Raw genomic sequence first — 16,272 nt, 5'->3', positions numbered from 1 at the left:
ACACCTTTCTTGAGACAGGTAGGGGATGTCATATTAGAATCTTTTTTTAATTCAATAATTTTCACTAAAGGGGATATTTCTCTTGTTCCCACTATTCCACCAAGAGAAATGGTTGTTAAATTCAAGTTATCTGGGGACAAGCTCCACATTAGGAGTTTGGGTTGGGGAAAAGGAAGTTGAGGGATCTGAGTAGGAAACTGCCCACCAAGAAGTGACAGAGCCAATCGGATGCACTCCTTAGTCTGGTAAACTGATTCAGGATGATATACAATGGGCCAGGCCCACGGAACCTCCCCTTTCCTTCCCAGCAGCATCTGTGCATGTGTGGGGCCATCTGGAGGGCATCCCTGCCTGATGATGATGGAATTTGATCTGAAAAGCAAAGGGTAGCACCGGCTGGTCAGACCACAGGCCAGACCTGCCTGGTGAATGCCTCCATACAGCCTCCCAGACAGCGGAACACACAGGGTCAGCTCCAGGGCCAAGGGGGAGGCCAGCCCAAACCACACAGGAAGGGCCACTTCTGCCCTCTGCCTTCATTTTACAAAGCATACATGATTAAAATGCACATATCAAGGACAGCTCCATCAACACAACTGAAGAGTCTAAATACCAACTCAGACACAGAAAACAGGGCATCGCATATGTGAGAACTGAAGGAACAAAGGTTTAGAGTGGGGAATGAATGTATTGTGTTCTGGAAGAGAAGAAATCAACTGACTTGGAGATCAGCTTTTTTTTTTTTTTTTTTTTCATTAGGAAAGAAAAGATTTAATTGTTTTCCTGTGCCTTTTTAAAAATAAATTAAATAGTCTTTATTGACCTCCCATAAAGAAGACCATCCCTTCCCTTAAAGAGCTTGCAAAATTGTGACTTACAAGAAATACATATTTGGTTACCAGATAACCAAAATATACTTCTAATATATATTCAGTCCTGGTCCACAGTTTCTGGCTCACAACTCCCAAAAGCCTTGGAATTTCATGAGTATAAGAGCAATGGGAGCATCTTTCAGCATAATATTTGGTCTCCTGTCCTCATTTTCTGAAATAGTTCTAGAGCCATCAAGGTGAAATGGGTGTCTTGTTATTCATAACTAGCCCCTTTCAGCCACAAATGAGGTGACTTTTGAAAAAACTGAAAGGTGGGGGCTGGTTGCCAGGGGAACCAACCAAGAACAGAGAGTTGGAACTTCCAGGTTCACCCCCTGATTATGGGCAAGGGGAGAGGAGCAGAAAGTTGAAGCCATCACCAATAACCAATGATTTAATTAGTCATGCCTATGTAATGAAGCCTCCATAAAAACCCAAAAGGACGAGGTTTGCAGAGCTTCCGAGCTAGTAAACATGTGGAAGTCTGGGGAGAGTGGAGTTTTCAGAGAGGGCATGGGAATGTAGCCCTTTGCCCAAACCTTGCCCTATGTATCTCTTCCATCTAGCTATTCCTAAGTTATATCCTTTCATAATGAAGCACTAATGCAGTGAGTAAACTAGCTTCCTAAGTCCTGTGAGCCACTCCAGCAAATTAATCAAACTCAAGGAGAGAATCCTGGGAACCTCTAATTTACAGCCACCAGGTCAGAGGCACAGGTGACAACCTGGAGTCTGAAGATGGGAGAGCAGTCTTGTGAGACTGAGATCTGTGGCTGTCCCCACGTAAAGACTGTCAGAACTGATTTGCTTTGTGGTGGGGGAAAACATTGTAACTGGTGATCAGATCAAAGTTAATCTATTAGTATGTAGAAGATAACAAAATTGTATCATAATGCAGGCTGCAGAATGAGAAAGACATAGTTCATGAGGAGGGACAAGAGGAGGATACTTTCAAGAGAGGTCAGAAAATACCAGCACTCAAGAGAGTCTTGATGTAAGAATCATATCAGGAAAACATTCCCTACATTTGAGAATGGTGCCCCAGGGAATGGCTCCTCTGGGTTTGGCCCCCAAAGCCCCATGTGCTATGGCAAAAGCAGAGAAATCGTTTTCAGGTAAGATATGCCGGCAGTTGCTGCTTCAGTGATTCTGCAGGTGGGGACTCATATCTTTCCTGTGTCAGTGATTTATAATAAATGCCGAGGGTGCCTGGAGCCATCTCTCTGCATTGCTAAGTGTGTGGTTCACAGCTCTTTGGGGAGAGATGGAACAGTTGAGCCAGGCTTCCAGCCCATACAGGTGAGTGGGTGGGGGTGGCGCTGTGAGATTTGTAGGGAAGTGCCAGAAAAAGCTTTTCCCCTCCGTATATTGGCCCTCTTATGACCCCCACCCCATACGAAGCCTCTCTGGTCATCGGTACAAGAGAAGTGGGTAACAAAGGAAAGGTTGTGCTCCCAGCTTCCTGGACCCTTCCTGCTGTACAGAGAGAGGAACAAAGTCTAGCTCTGTGTCCTACCAGGGAGGAGCAGGACTGGTCTGGGCTGGATGCTCATATTCTCGGGAGCAGCACTGCCCAAGGCTGGGTCAGGTAAGCAACTTTCTGAGACTGAGGGATTCCTCCACTTCTCCAGAAGTCCGCTGCCGCTCTAGTGCCTGTCTTCCTGGCCTTTAGGGATGCTCAGTAATTTCAGTTCCTGACACAAGAGGGGCTCCCCTACCTGATCCAAATTCCTTCTGTTGGTGTGATCAGCCAGTACTCAGCCTGCATGGAGCTCTGGGAGAGGCATCTGGACGTGCAGAGATCTGTATAATCCCACAGACAGATGTCATTTCAGATGGCTGCTCTGCATTGGCCTTTGGGACCTTGGGCAAATCATTGTATCTCTTCAGTTTTTTTTTTCCTCTTCTGCAAGATGGGTGCCAGAATGCCTAACTTTTCAGGTAGTTTGAATGACTGGGATCACACATATAAAGCTCTTAGCTCAGTGTCTACTGCCTATAAGTACATCTTACTTTACATCATTTGCAAATAGAGCCCAGATACATGAAAGACTTGATACTTTTGAAAAACAGAAAAACAACATTGGAAAATGAGTTTATGATGCTGAGGATAAGGAGAGTCTGCTTCTTTTTTTTTTTTTTTTTTTTTTTTTTTTGGAGAGTCTGCTTCTAAATAGGATACGATAGCAAGCCCTTAAAGAACAGGGTGAAATGAATAGATTAAGTCAAAAGTAGGCACATGTATAGGACAAAGGCAAAGAGTAGATGGAAGGGAAACATTGTCACCAAATGTAACACAGAAAGGATAACTATCCAAAAGATGTTTTTAAAAAGATCTGCAAAAAAATAAGAAAAAGAAAAGTAACTAAGTAAGACAGTAGGCAATGAGCACAAGAGGTAATCCACAAAAGAGAAAACACCATCAACCCATAAATATAAAAAGTGGCTCAACTTCATTAGGAATAAGGAAAGTTCTCATTAAAACATCAATACAATTCTGTATCCTTTTATACTGCCTAGACTGGCAAAATCATAGTGAGGTAATATAAAAGGATGATGAGGTACACAAAAACATGTAATTTGTATACAACTAATACAAGTGTAAGTTTGCACAGCCACTTTGGAGAATAGGATAACCCCTGAGAAAGTCTGAAGATGTATATGTACATGGAGACGTCTACAAGGATGTTTATTCTAGTACTGTCTATAGCAAGGGGAAATTTTAAACAACGACTAAATTAAATGAAATACTGCATAATACAAAATACTCTGAAGGTGCTTTTAGATAGGGCACACCTCTATGTTCTGAAATAAAATAATCTCTAAGACACAGTGTAAAATGAAAAAGACATATGGGTCTGATACCATTTAGGCTAGATTACATATGGACACTTATATATGCTATATTATTTTCTACAAGTACATACATGTACATAGGTGCCTTTTTAAAAAATCCTAGAAGTTTGGGGAGCTGGGTGGCTCAGTCAGTTAAGCCTTCTACTCTTAGTTTCAGCTTAGGTCATGATCTCAAGGTCATGAGATCAAGGCCCTAGTTGAGCCCATCATGGGGCTCCAAGCTCAGTGCTGAGTATGTGCTCAATGTGGAGTCTGCTAAAGATTCTCTCTCCCTCCCCCTCTGCTCCTTCCCCTACTCACTCTCTCACTCTCTCTTTCTCTTTCTCAAATAAATAAATAAAATCTAAAAAACAGAAATATCCTAGAAGACTGTAGACCAAACTGAAAGCCAATAAATGCTGGGGAGGAACGAGGAACCAGGAATGGGGGCAGTCAAAATGAATTATAGTTTTCAGTGTAATGTTTTAATTTTTTACAAGGAAAATGTATTCATGAATTCCTTATGTAATTAAAATTAATTTTTAATTGAACAAATAAAATACAATAAACCCTATACCTCATCATAAACTTCAAATCTAAAGGAGACATAATGTTAACAGCTGATGTTAATTGAGAGATTATCAAATGCCAGACCCTATTCTGAGTGGTTTCTATGGGTGTTTCCTATTCTGGTATGTTTCTATATTTTCTCCTTTCACTTTTATCCTCAGGACAACACCACTCTCATCTTTCCTATAGGTAAGAAAGCTAAAGCAATAGGGAGATTAAGAATTGCCTGTGGTCACCCCTCCCAAGTAGTCGGAGAACTGGAGTTTGAAGGCTCGCCATGAGGAGAGGGGAGCTCTCCTCTATACCCCCTATCGCTTCTTCTAGCCTCATACCAGAATCTATGGTAACAGCCTCCTGGGCCCAGGGAAAGGGCAGATTCTCCCAGGTCAGGGCCCTGCTTGCTCCAAAAGAGACCCTCTGCCTTCTTATGGCCCCATTTCCATGGCTGAGGATAGCATGCTGAAGGGCAGACCCAGATGAGTATGTGAAACTGGAGAGCCAGTGCAGGCAAATGGGACAAAGGGGAGGGATGGCCCCAAGGTCCTGCATCAGACTGTTCATGGCAGCACAAAGAGGCAGTCTGTCTCCCCTGAGAAACCTGATTTCCATCTGTGGCTCTTGCTGGAGTGGGAGGTCATCCCATATTTAATCCTTCTAAGTTGAACATGAATTATTCAAAGAAAAGAAGGAGGAGGAGGAAACGGAGAAGGAGAAAGAGAAGGAGGAGGAGGAGGAGGAGGAAGAGGAAGAGGAGGAGGAGAAGGAGAAGAAAGAAGAAGAAGAAGAGGAAAAGGAGGAGGGGGAGGAGGAGGAGGAGGAAGAGGAGGAGGAGAAGGAGAAGGAGAAGGAGAAGAAGAAGAAAGAAGAAGAAGAAGAAGAAGAAGAAGAAGAAGAAGAAGAAGAAGAAGAAGGCCTTTCTTATAATAAATGTGATTCTTATATCTTCTAATATCTGATGATTAGCAAGAGTCAAAATGAGGCAGTTGGCACAGTGCTAGAGTAGTAAGTGAAAAAGCTCAACTGGGACAAATCCAGCCCTGACTCCAGCCTCAGGCCACCAAGGGCCAAGAACTTCTCCCACTGCTACCCTCCTGCCAGCCAGAGATGGTTTCCAAACAAAGTTTACTAATGAGGGCTTTTCCCAGAAGCAAACCTCTGCAGGTTTGAGTGGCACACGTGCAAGTTAAGAACCACTGAGAAGCACGGCTTAACCCAAATATTCCTCTGCACTCAAAGCTTCCATAATTGGAAATACCCCTGATAGACTCCATAAGGGTGGAGACCACAGTCTCAAAAATCCCCATGAGAGAGAATCCAGCTAGGACACCAGAGGAAGGGGTTGCCCTGGGCCATTCCTTAAAGAAGCTTCTGGATCAGTGGTTCTTATAATGCCTGCATCAGAATAGTGATGGGCAGCACTCATTGAGTGCTTGCTAAGTGCCATGAGCTTGGCATATTGGCATATATTACCAAACTTAATCCTCAAGGAAATATATAACTATTAATTTTAGCCTCATCTTGCAGGTGAGGAAATTGAGGCACAGAAAGTTTGGGTAACTTGCCCAGGATTGTGTAATTATTTTTTTTAAGATTTTATTTATTTATTTATTTATTCGAGAGAGAGAGAGAGAGAGAGAGAGAGAGAGAGAGAGGCAAAGACACAGCCAGAGGGAGAAGCAGGCTCCATGCGGGAGCCCGATGTGGGACTGGATCCCGGGTCCAGGATCACACCCTGGGCTGAAGGCAGCACTAAACCACCAGGCCACCGGGGCTGCCCAGAATTGTGTAATTAATTTGTAGGTGCCAGAAAAGGGATTTGAACCCAGGGAACCTGATTTAAGGAGCCCACTATCTCCTCCTCCTTGAACTGTGTAGGATAGGATTAAAGTAGAAAGTCTAGGGAAAGGACCAGGGAATCTGCATTTTATTAAGCTCCTCAGGTGATTGATATGGACACAAAGTTAGAATGTTAGGATACTGTATGCCTCAAACTAGCAGCTTCTTTGGAGCTAGCTCTGTTATCTAGTTCATTTCACTGTGTAGACGGCATTCCCTGAAGGAGCAGTGTTTTTGTTTCTTGTCACCGTCCCCATCCCTAACTCTTAGTGCTGCTCCACGTGTGGGACTCAGTGAGAATGTATTAGACCAGAGATAGAGCTCTGGACCCAGTCTGGAAGCTGAAGCTCACACTCCAGCTGTTTGGAAATGCACGTGGGTGGCTCTCTGTGGTAGATTCAGCCTCAGCATTCTAATCTACTCAATGGAGATAATGTCAAAAGGGAATTTTTAAATAATATTTTTGAAAACAGTTATCTTTTATTAGCTGTTTATTCTGTGATGGGCACTATGCTAGGGCCTCTGGCATACACCAACTTTAATTCTCAGGAACCTTCAAGGTAAGAATAATTGCTCCTTTGTTACCGATAAAGAAACAGAATTTCAGAGACACTGGGTTGCCTGGCTAAGCCTGCCCAGCCAGCAATGATGGAAAAAGCATTCTTAGCCAGATCCCTTTGATTCCACATCACACGCTCTTTCCCCCACACCACCCAGTGTGATCAACCTTTTCTCTATCCCATGGATATAATGAGAACCAAATGAGATCACAGATATATCAGTAGGGTGGGCTGGGTTATGCTGTGATTAAAAAACAGGTCCAAATCTCAGTGGCTTAAAACAGAAAGCATTTATTTCTTGCTCTCACCATACATCCATCAGGAGTCAGCAGGGCATTTCTGTGCACCGTAATCACTCAGGGACCTAGATGGAGCAGCCGCCATCCTGAGTATCGCTCAAGGGAAGCAGGGCCAAATCATGCAAGCACATTGAAAGTTTCTGCTCAATTAAATGAGGTGAACATCACAACTATCCATATTCCATTAACCAAAGCAAGTTCTGACCAAGCCCAAAGTCAATGGGGTAGGAAAACATAGCAAGGGCAGAGAGGAAACAATAATTGTGAACAAATAATTAATCTACATAGAAGACCATGGATATAAAGAATGCTTTGGAAGATACAGGAGTGCAGCAGCATGAAGTATGCTTTCTCCCACAGAGACATGGTGGCGGCCCTGTGGCTCCAAGATGAGCCTCCACATGTGCAAACCCATGGATATCTCCTCTGTTATCAGGAATCTAATTATTACTTTCATTTCTGCTCAATTATTAAAGACAGGCAGTGAAGAGCCATGGAAGAAGAGGAAAGTCTGTTTTGCAGCAATGACAAACCATATTTCATATGCATAAAGGGGAGAAATAAAAGAGCATTGCTTTTACTCTTATAATTGCAATTTCCTGCTCGTTTCCTTTTCAAATTAGTGGATGTAATTGTTTGGTAATAAAATATCAGCATAATATATTAGAGGCAGAGAACAGACGGGCTTAAGGGACAGTTGCCAAGAACAGGACAGAGAGAAAAAAGTGAACAGGATGAGAGTCTACAATCCTTGAGGGTCTCTCATGGAATGTGTACTGGACAATATCCTGGCCCTCTTTGGGCTCTCCCCTCTTGACTCTTGCCAGAAGCACATGAATGGTCTAGGCCAAGTGGCATTCTCAAATTAGCTTAAAAATCTTATCAGCACCAAGTTCAGATCAGAGAGAGAGAGAAAGAGAAAGAGAAAGAAGGAGTAGGCATTCAAGAGGTGACAGAATGACTGTGTCACAAAATCACAGCTTTGACGACTGTATTTAATGCCAGCTCCACCGCCCACTGGCTGTGCCACCTTGGGAAGATTATTAACTTCGCTGATTCTCCATTCATTTCTAAAAGAAGAATAAAAAATATCCTGCCTCAAGAGGTAGGTGCTCCATAAAGTGTAGCTACTCATATTTTTAGAAAATGAGAGCAGGTGGTTTAAAACCCTGCAGAGGGGACAGCAATGGACTGCGGGGGTCACCTTTGGCAAAAACATCGAAATGAGGGAAGACTTTCTTTGTTGTTTTCAATTCCACTATTAGCTTCCCTTTCCTCCATCCTGGGCCCTTCTCCTGTCACTGCCCCAGTTTTTTCAAGCCTTAGTCCATGTCCCAATGTTGCTTTTAGTTATGTTACCTAACTTTTGCCATGGCTTTACCCCATAACCAAGTTGCTATCCAATAAAGAAACCGTGAAGGAGGCTGTCATGGACAAGGAAAGTCTCCTGGATTGGGGACATGCTGCCACCCACCCCCCTCTGCATGCTGTAAAAACAGCCACGGCCTTTAATGCCTGCCCTAATTGAGTGGTTGGACCCCATAGGCGAGCCCTAAATTGAGAGCCATGGGAGGTTAGAAATTAAACAGTAGATTCAGTCTGCAACCTCAGAAACCTCCAGACTGGTGGAGGGAGGAAAGGAGCCAAGTCAGCCTGGTGTGGAGGTTCTATCTCTTCTGCTCTCCAGTGTGAGTGCATGGGAAGTCACCTGATGATGTGACTGTGGGGACCTGAGGGGGCCCCAACTGCTCACATGGGGCCCCCAACCTTTGATGGTAACAATTCAGTTCCTTATGCAAACAAGAGTGAGGGCAGATGCTCTGTGGGAAGTATCTTCCACTTACCCAGGAATTTCAAGGGCTGATTCTAAGGGGAGGGAGAACACAAGTGCCCTCAAGAGGAAGGTTAGGGTGAGGGGGAAGACACGAATGCTGATGAAGAACTTCTTAGTTCAACCCAGAACATTCCCTCAGGAAGGTAAGCCATGCCAGAAAAAAAAGTTGGTGGGAAGCTTTCCCAGCAGAAGCAGAAATGGAGTAAATGACCCCCAGTACCAAGTAAAGAAAATTGGTATACACATAGTATGGAGCTTCTGGCAACCAAGAACTGAAGCTCTAGGAAGCCCGGAGCTCTCTGTCACTCTATCCCCAAAGCCACCTCAATCAGAAGCGCCCCTAGTGGCCGCCGGGTGGGAGTTCTGAAACAATCACAGTCATTTTCCTCCAGAGGCAGAAAGGCTGTGTTACAAATCCTCTCAGAGACACAACAAACCAATACCTGCAAAAAAGAATAAAAAGGTGGGGGGGGGGGGGCCTGGATGGCTCAGCAAGTTAAGTGCCTGACTCTTGATTTCAGCTCGGGTGATGATCTCAGTCATGATCTCAGGGTCATGAGGTCAAGCCCCATGCCATGCTGGGCCCTGCACTGGGTATGGAACCTACTTAAAATTCTCTTTCTCTCCCTCTCTCTCTCTCTCTCTCCACCCTTCTCCCCACCATGCTCATTCTTGATCTCTCTCTCTCTCTCAAAAAAAAAAAAAAAAAAAAAAAAAAGGAAGGTGGAGAAAAAATGCCTAGAGGACAGAAGTTCTTCAGGAGCAACTTTGTCCCATTGGGACTATCCCCAGAGGCTTGACTTTGTCTTTTCCAACACAGCCTCTGAGGCCCCATTCAGGTTAGGGTCAAAGCCAGAGGTACCTTGTACCAGCTTGACCCCAGAGGTTCCCTCCCTCTCATGTTCTCATTCAGTAAGTTCACAACTACTTAGGGAAGACCTACTCTGTGCCAGGATATGCACTCAGTTCTCATGAAGCACAGCACAAAATTCTGGAAGTACTGGATCCCTCAGGTATAGGGGATGGTGACTCAGTGTCCCTGTCAAAGTCTTTGCCAACACTGAATAAAGTTAGTACTTATGCATTTGAGGAGCCCAGAAACCATGACTGAGCAGAGCTAGGAACCCAGGGCTTGGTGAGCTGATGAAATCTGAGGTGAAACATTACTGATTCCCATTTTCTGGTGAAGTTTTCCTAGACTACAGCAGCAAGAAGGCATCTCTCCTCTGAAAAGTAATCGAATATGTGCCTCTCATCTCTTAAGCTACCTGAGAGACTGTACTTTCTTTCACAATGCCTGGTGTATGGTATATATATTTATATATTGAATATATTTATACGTTGAGTGAACAATTGTCTAAAAGCTTCTGCAAAGTGAATGTTGTTGATCCAAGCTTATTGCTTCTAAATGTACCAAGTATCTCAGGAGGCCTCCAGAATTGGCCAGAAACACATGTAGGTTAACAGGGCAAGGCTTACATGCATATGGTGCTTAATACAAGTAATATGTTTCATCAAGCACAGTGCCTCCCTACAGGAGCTTCCTGGACCTCGATGCATTTTCTCAGCCAGTCATTCCCAGCCAGAAGAATCCTTAAAGCTTGGCTCATCATCTCAGAGTGTTTGAATCTTGAATTATAAGTAGAAAAGGAGGAAGATTGCAACAAGGCTAAAATTGACTGCTTTGAATACACACATTTATGAGTCCACCCTGCATCCCCCTTTCTACCATCTTCCCAACCCTAACCAGACCATAGTGTTAATTGTCCATACAGTACAATTGGGACTTGGGGCTCCTTGACTTGTAACATCTCCTTCATTGCTTTTTAACTTTTTCCTCATTTTATTTTGGCTCTTTATCTAGAATTTAAGGCCCTTGTGAGAGGGAAGCATGTACAACAAGACAGAATGGGTCCTTTCTGCTTCATTTTTCAGCATGACCCCTTTTGCAGAATTTATAAAGGAAAGAAGTGGAACATGGTTTCACAACTTTCAGAGTCCTCGGCTCAGTCAAGAAATTAGAGAGAATAGAAAAATGTCATCTTCTCTCCCCAGGCCTAATGAGGAATTCTCCAACAGGGCCTCTTGTAGGAATCTGAAATGTGTTTCTACACTTAGAATTCTGACACAGAGGACTCCCACTTGACTTGCATCTGAGAAAGCTAAAGTGACTAGAATCAGGAGTCTGGTCCCCACCCACAAATCTCCTGGGAAAGGACAGAGTTTCTAACCAATTATTCCAATGGTGAGGGCTGCTTCACTAGCCTAGCCTTCACTCCTAGAATTAAATAAGAGATGCCCCCAGATATGGGCCAGGTAGAGAGAAGCTACTCTGAGTCTTCTTGGTCAGTAGAGTTGCCTGGAGGAAGGAAGGTCTTGAAAAGAAAGAAGCTTGACAGGTATCACTGCATGCCCGTAGCAAAGAAAGATGTCACAAATGTCCAACTGGACTAGATGGGGAGTCACACACAGATCATAGGAACCTTAGGATAGAGGAACCCAGCAGGGAACCTCTAAAGATCCCAAGTAAGTGCCCTCAAGAGAAAGTATCAGTTCTATACATTGGCCAATACTGGAGACCATGATAAATCCAGCCAGGCAGATACTATCTCTTCCACTCACCTCTCCTCCCTCCTATGCCTCCAAATTTGTGAGATCCAATATAGCAGCTAGTGACCAAGTGGGAAAGAAGAATAGCAAGGAGTCAGGCAAAGAGAGAGAGCCAAAGAACCATATTGTGTTTCCATACCAGGTTTCTAGCTTTAAGCAATCTAAGACAAAATGGGGAAGAATATGTAATGCTAAATCCAGTTCAGAGTTCTAACCATAACATGAGACTAGATGTACTATTCATTGGCTCTACCCTATATTTATGACCTGTAACAATGGTCATAGGTCTATCTAGTTATCTTTTCAAAAGCAGAAAAGCCATAAGATGTGCCACAGTTCTCATTGAGCACAGGGAAAATTCCTTCCACTTAAAAAGCTTAAAACAATGTCAGAAAGCAAAAATAAAGTTGAATTTTGATGATATCTAGATCATTCACATTCAAAATGCCATGGAACAATACCATGTTTTGCAGCTCTGGACAAAAGTTCAACTTTTTTGAAACTAGGAGAAATCAGGGACCAAAGAAAGAATTTGATAGTGCAAATTCGGGAATGGTCACCAGGGCTCACCCCAAGCCTCCAATCCACTCAAGAGATCATAACACTTGTCGCTTGGACAGTCACAGAAGGGTAGCACATATGGCAAATGAGACCAAAATCAGAGTGGGCCACTGGGGAAATGTAGGTTAACTAAGAAAGCTAACAAAAAGCCAAACAAACAAATAAAACCCTCTTGTTTAATACATAAAAATTTATAAAATCCAGCCATGTTCTACAATTTGACTGACTCCTTTTGAGGACAACAACTTGTCAAGACTTCAATGTCAAGGCTGCTGAAAGAGTCACAAACATGGTATCTCTAATAAGGGCCTCCTGCGAAGGTATCTGAGGACAAGTTACCTCCCCTTAGTGACATGGTCCTCTGGGAAAGTCAGGGACCAGGAAAGACTGTACCAGCTCTCAGGAATTACAAAGTGTTCATGGTGGAGTTTAGATGTCTAGGCCCTGGTGCCTCACCATTCAAATTACCCCACAGCAGCCCTGCTCTCACAATGGGGTTTATATTTTCCAAACTCCAATGGGGCTGGTTGGAAACAGAAAGGAATTCTTGTCCACAGTTGTAAACCTCCCTTGGTCTAATAGGGTCTGGAAGCATGGGAAAGTGGATTAATTATAATTAGGAGTGTACTGAGAAAAGCATATTGGAGCCTAGGGGTTGCCCCCATGCTGACTCCCCAGATCTGCCCATGCAGGTACCCACACAGCTTCTTTCTCACGCTGGACCCTTCCTGCAGGTATTCCCCCTCCACCCACAAGAGCCCCTCCAGGATCAGTGCTTTCAGTGCCACAGACAGTGCTACCCAGACTCCTAGTTTTACATTCCAAGGCTCTCAGCTTGCTTAAGGAGGAAAGACTTATTTTTTTCCTGATAAAATCATCCCCATCAACTGTGAGAAAGGAAGGAAATCTCCTTCAAAGACCAAAACAGCAACCAACCTAAGACCAAAGCTATCTGAATTCTCTGCTAGTTCATTAGCTTTAATACCCACCACCACCACCAGTAGCCAAGCCAACCATTATTTTTTTTCTTTTTACTATTTTTTCAACATTATAAGAACTGTAGTCACAGTTAATAGAGTAGTCTCTCCATACTCTTAACATTGGTTTCAAAAGATAGTTTCTTGTATTCCTTCCTCAGATACCAAAGCCTCCTCACCCCCCCTGCCCAAGATTTGCTTTACACAGAAGAGGAGGTGATTCACAGGCTCAGGGGATTTGTTCAGTAAGTCCCTAAAACTCAACTTCCTTGATACTCACGTGGGAGAAAAAGAAAAAGAAGAAAAGGGAGATGAACAAAAGGAAAAAATGAAAGTCTGGTTAACCTGGGAACTTGAAAGGGAAATGCAATCAACTGGCTCAGAAGTTGAGGGATTCAGGAGCTCTATAACCAAATGCAAATAGACCCTCAGCAGAAAAATTGTGTGGGAGGCAATGGAGGAATGAAGAGAGGAAAGAAGACGGAGATTTCTTTGGTACTTACCTGTATGGCATCGACTTCAAGTCGTCTGTAAGTGGAACTGACGGCATTACAAACACAATAAGCACTTCTAGACAAACTGGAATAGCAATCACTTCAGGAGCCGGGAAGCATTCACAATTTTGCTGTTGTCAACGCTTTCAGTGGCTTTAATTTTCAATGGTAAGCACAACTTCTATATAGTGTTGTCAAAACTGCAATGAAGTTATGTCATTGAATATTAAAGGCCCAGCCCGCAGAATGCCAACACACAGATTTGAATTTCATGCTCGCTCCTAAACATCAAGACAAATATGTCTAATTTCATAAAAACCTGGCCAGCCCCACAGAGGCTGACAATCATATCTATTGTTACCCAAGTTTGCTGGAATAAAACCTGGCCCTGCTTGGTGTGTGAGGCTAGAAAGGAGGAGGAAGAAGAGGAGACAGAGAACTGAGGATTATCAAAATATGCAGTAAAAGCTGACTTTGTATGAATTTTAGCGACTGGGAACAAAGCTCTGCTTGCATCCCAAATAGTATCCAACTAACCACTTTGGGCTTAACATTCGAAAGTGGTACTAAGAATTTACTCAAAAAGAATTCTTTGAGAATGGCAAAGTGATACACTTCGCCTCCAAAGAAATGTGTACTGAACATTTCCTATCATATGTTGGTCTGTGCTACAACAGGCAATGCACCAGGGTACGAGGCGATCGGACCAGTTGGGCTGTATTGGAGATGGGTTTTAGGAACCAGTGGGAACCAAAGTTTGAGAGGTACATGGGGACAAAGGAGGTAAAGATCTCTGCTGGAGATTTTTCAGCAAGTATGTTAAATGTGGTGTTCAAAGGAAATTAATTATTAGTTTTGCAGAAGCTCAGTTTTCGCTCAGAGAAAAAAGCTGGCAAGGACACATAGTGGATCATTCATGAAGGGAGGAGATGTTTGGTGGAATAGGCTCCTCCTGCTCTCAACATTCATTTCAAAAGATAGACCTTCTTATAAACCCTCCTAAGATATTAACCCCACCCTACCCACGCACACTCAAGATCCACCTCACATTTGGAAGAAAAAAATACCAATTATAAAATCTAACAGTCAGAGGGTCAGATGATATTTCCAAGCCTCAGTAATCCATTTTTGCATCATGGTGTTTTAACATTTAAAAGTGTTGTCACAGCTCATATCCTACTGGATTCTTATATTGATCCTATGAAGAAAGTAAGAAAGTACACTAATGTTACCAATTCGATAATCATTTTTCCCAATCCATCTTAAAGGTGCCAAATGTGATACCCAAAGGATCTATAACTTGCCCAAGAGAATACATTGATTTTCTTAAGTTAGATCCCAGGAACTCTGGTCCCAACACTAATCATTATCTCACCTCATTTTCCCCTCAGACTTCAGAAGGAGTTCCTGTGTCTCCTTCTTCCACAAAGCTCACAGCCTGATCCAGCTGAGATTCATGCAAAAGAAACCCAAGATTTAAATAAAACATGTTTTATTTAAAACGTGTTTGCTTTGTGAGGATACAAGTCTTGGTTCAGACATGGTGAAGAGGAAAGTGCTTAGTGTCCATGGAGAATGAATGGGGTAAGTCCATCTTCCCACATTTCACAAGAACGTATGTAGAGTCACACTCCACTCCATAAGCTAGGAAGAAATAGGTACGGTGAATGATGCACTGAAGAAATAGTGGGCAAAAAGTAGGCAAAGACACAGAAAGACAAGCACCTTTGTGTAACCTCCTTCCTATGGCATTTATAGCCACAATTACATCACCTAGCCATTAATTAATTTCATTTTGACCTCTTATTAAAAGCAAGGACTGGGCACTGTTTTGTTTTATTTTCCAAAGCAAAGATTTCCAGTTTTTTTTTGTTTGTTTTTTTAATTTATTTTTTATTGGTGTTCAATTTACTAACATACAGAATAACCCCCAGTGCCTGTCACCCATTCACTCCCACCCCCCGCCCTCCTCCCCTTCTACCACCCCTAGTTCGTTTCCCAGAGTTAGCAGTCTTTACGTTCTGTCTCCCTTTCTGATATTGCCCACACATTTCTTCTCCCTTCCCTTATATTCCCTTTCACTATTATTTATATTCCCCAAATGAATGAGAACATATAATGTTTGTCCTTCTCCGACTGACTTACTTCAGTCAGCATAATACCCTCCAGTTCCATCCACGTTGAAGCAAATGGTGGGTATTTGTCATTTCTAATAGCTGAGTAATATTCCATTGTATACATAAACCACATCTTCTTTATCCATTCATCTTTCGATGGACACCGAGGCTCCTTCCACAGTTTGGCTATCGTGGCCATTGCTGCTATAAACATCAGGGTGCAGGTGTCCCGGCGTTTAACTGCATCTATATCTTTGGGGTAAATCCCCAAAAGTGCAATTGCTGGGTCGTAGGGCAGGTCTATTTTTAACTCTTTGAGGAACCTCCACACAGTTTTCCAGCGTGGCTGCACCAGTTCACATTCCCACCAACAGTGTAAGAGGGTTTCCTTTTCTCCGCTTTCTCTCCAACATTTGTGGTTTCCTGCCTTGTTAATTTGCCCCATTCTCACTGGTGTGAGGTGGTATCTCATTGTGGTTTTGATTTGTATTTCCCTGATGGCAAGTGATGCAGAGCATTTTCTCATATGCATGTTGGCCATGTCTATGTCTTCCTCTGTGAGATTTCTCTTCATGTCTTTTGCCCATTTCATGATTGGATTGTTTGTTTATTTGGTGTTGAGTTTAATAAGTTCTGTATAGATCTTGGAAACTAGCCCTTTATCTGATACGTCATTTGCAAATATCTTCTCCCATTCTGTAGGTTGT

At 43.1% G+C, this 16,272-nt stretch overlaps 2 long non-coding RNA genes across 2 annotated transcripts in view; one reads left to right on the top strand and one right to left on the bottom strand.

The window, feature by feature from the left end:
- The window catches only part of LOC140635166 (uncharacterized), a 337,126-nt gene that overhangs the window by 190,519 nt on the left and 130,335 nt on the right, over positions 1–16,272 (bottom strand). The gene's annotated exons all lie outside the window — the stretch shown is intronic.
- LOC140635172 (uncharacterized) lies at positions 1,206–14,991 on the top strand. The gene is made up of 3 exons (XR_012032506.1): positions 1,206–1,319; positions 1,771–1,987; positions 14,840–14,991. It is a non-coding gene; the product is annotated as an uncharacterized lncRNA (long non-coding RNA).

This window comes from Canis lupus, chromosome 6 (genome assembly GCF_048164855.1).
Source record: "Canis lupus baileyi chromosome 6, mCanLup2.hap1, whole genome shotgun sequence".
In the NCBI taxonomy this organism is placed as follows: Eukaryota; Metazoa; Chordata; class Mammalia; order Carnivora; family Canidae; genus Canis; species Canis lupus.
This window is presented reverse-complemented; position numbering and strand designations above follow the sequence as displayed.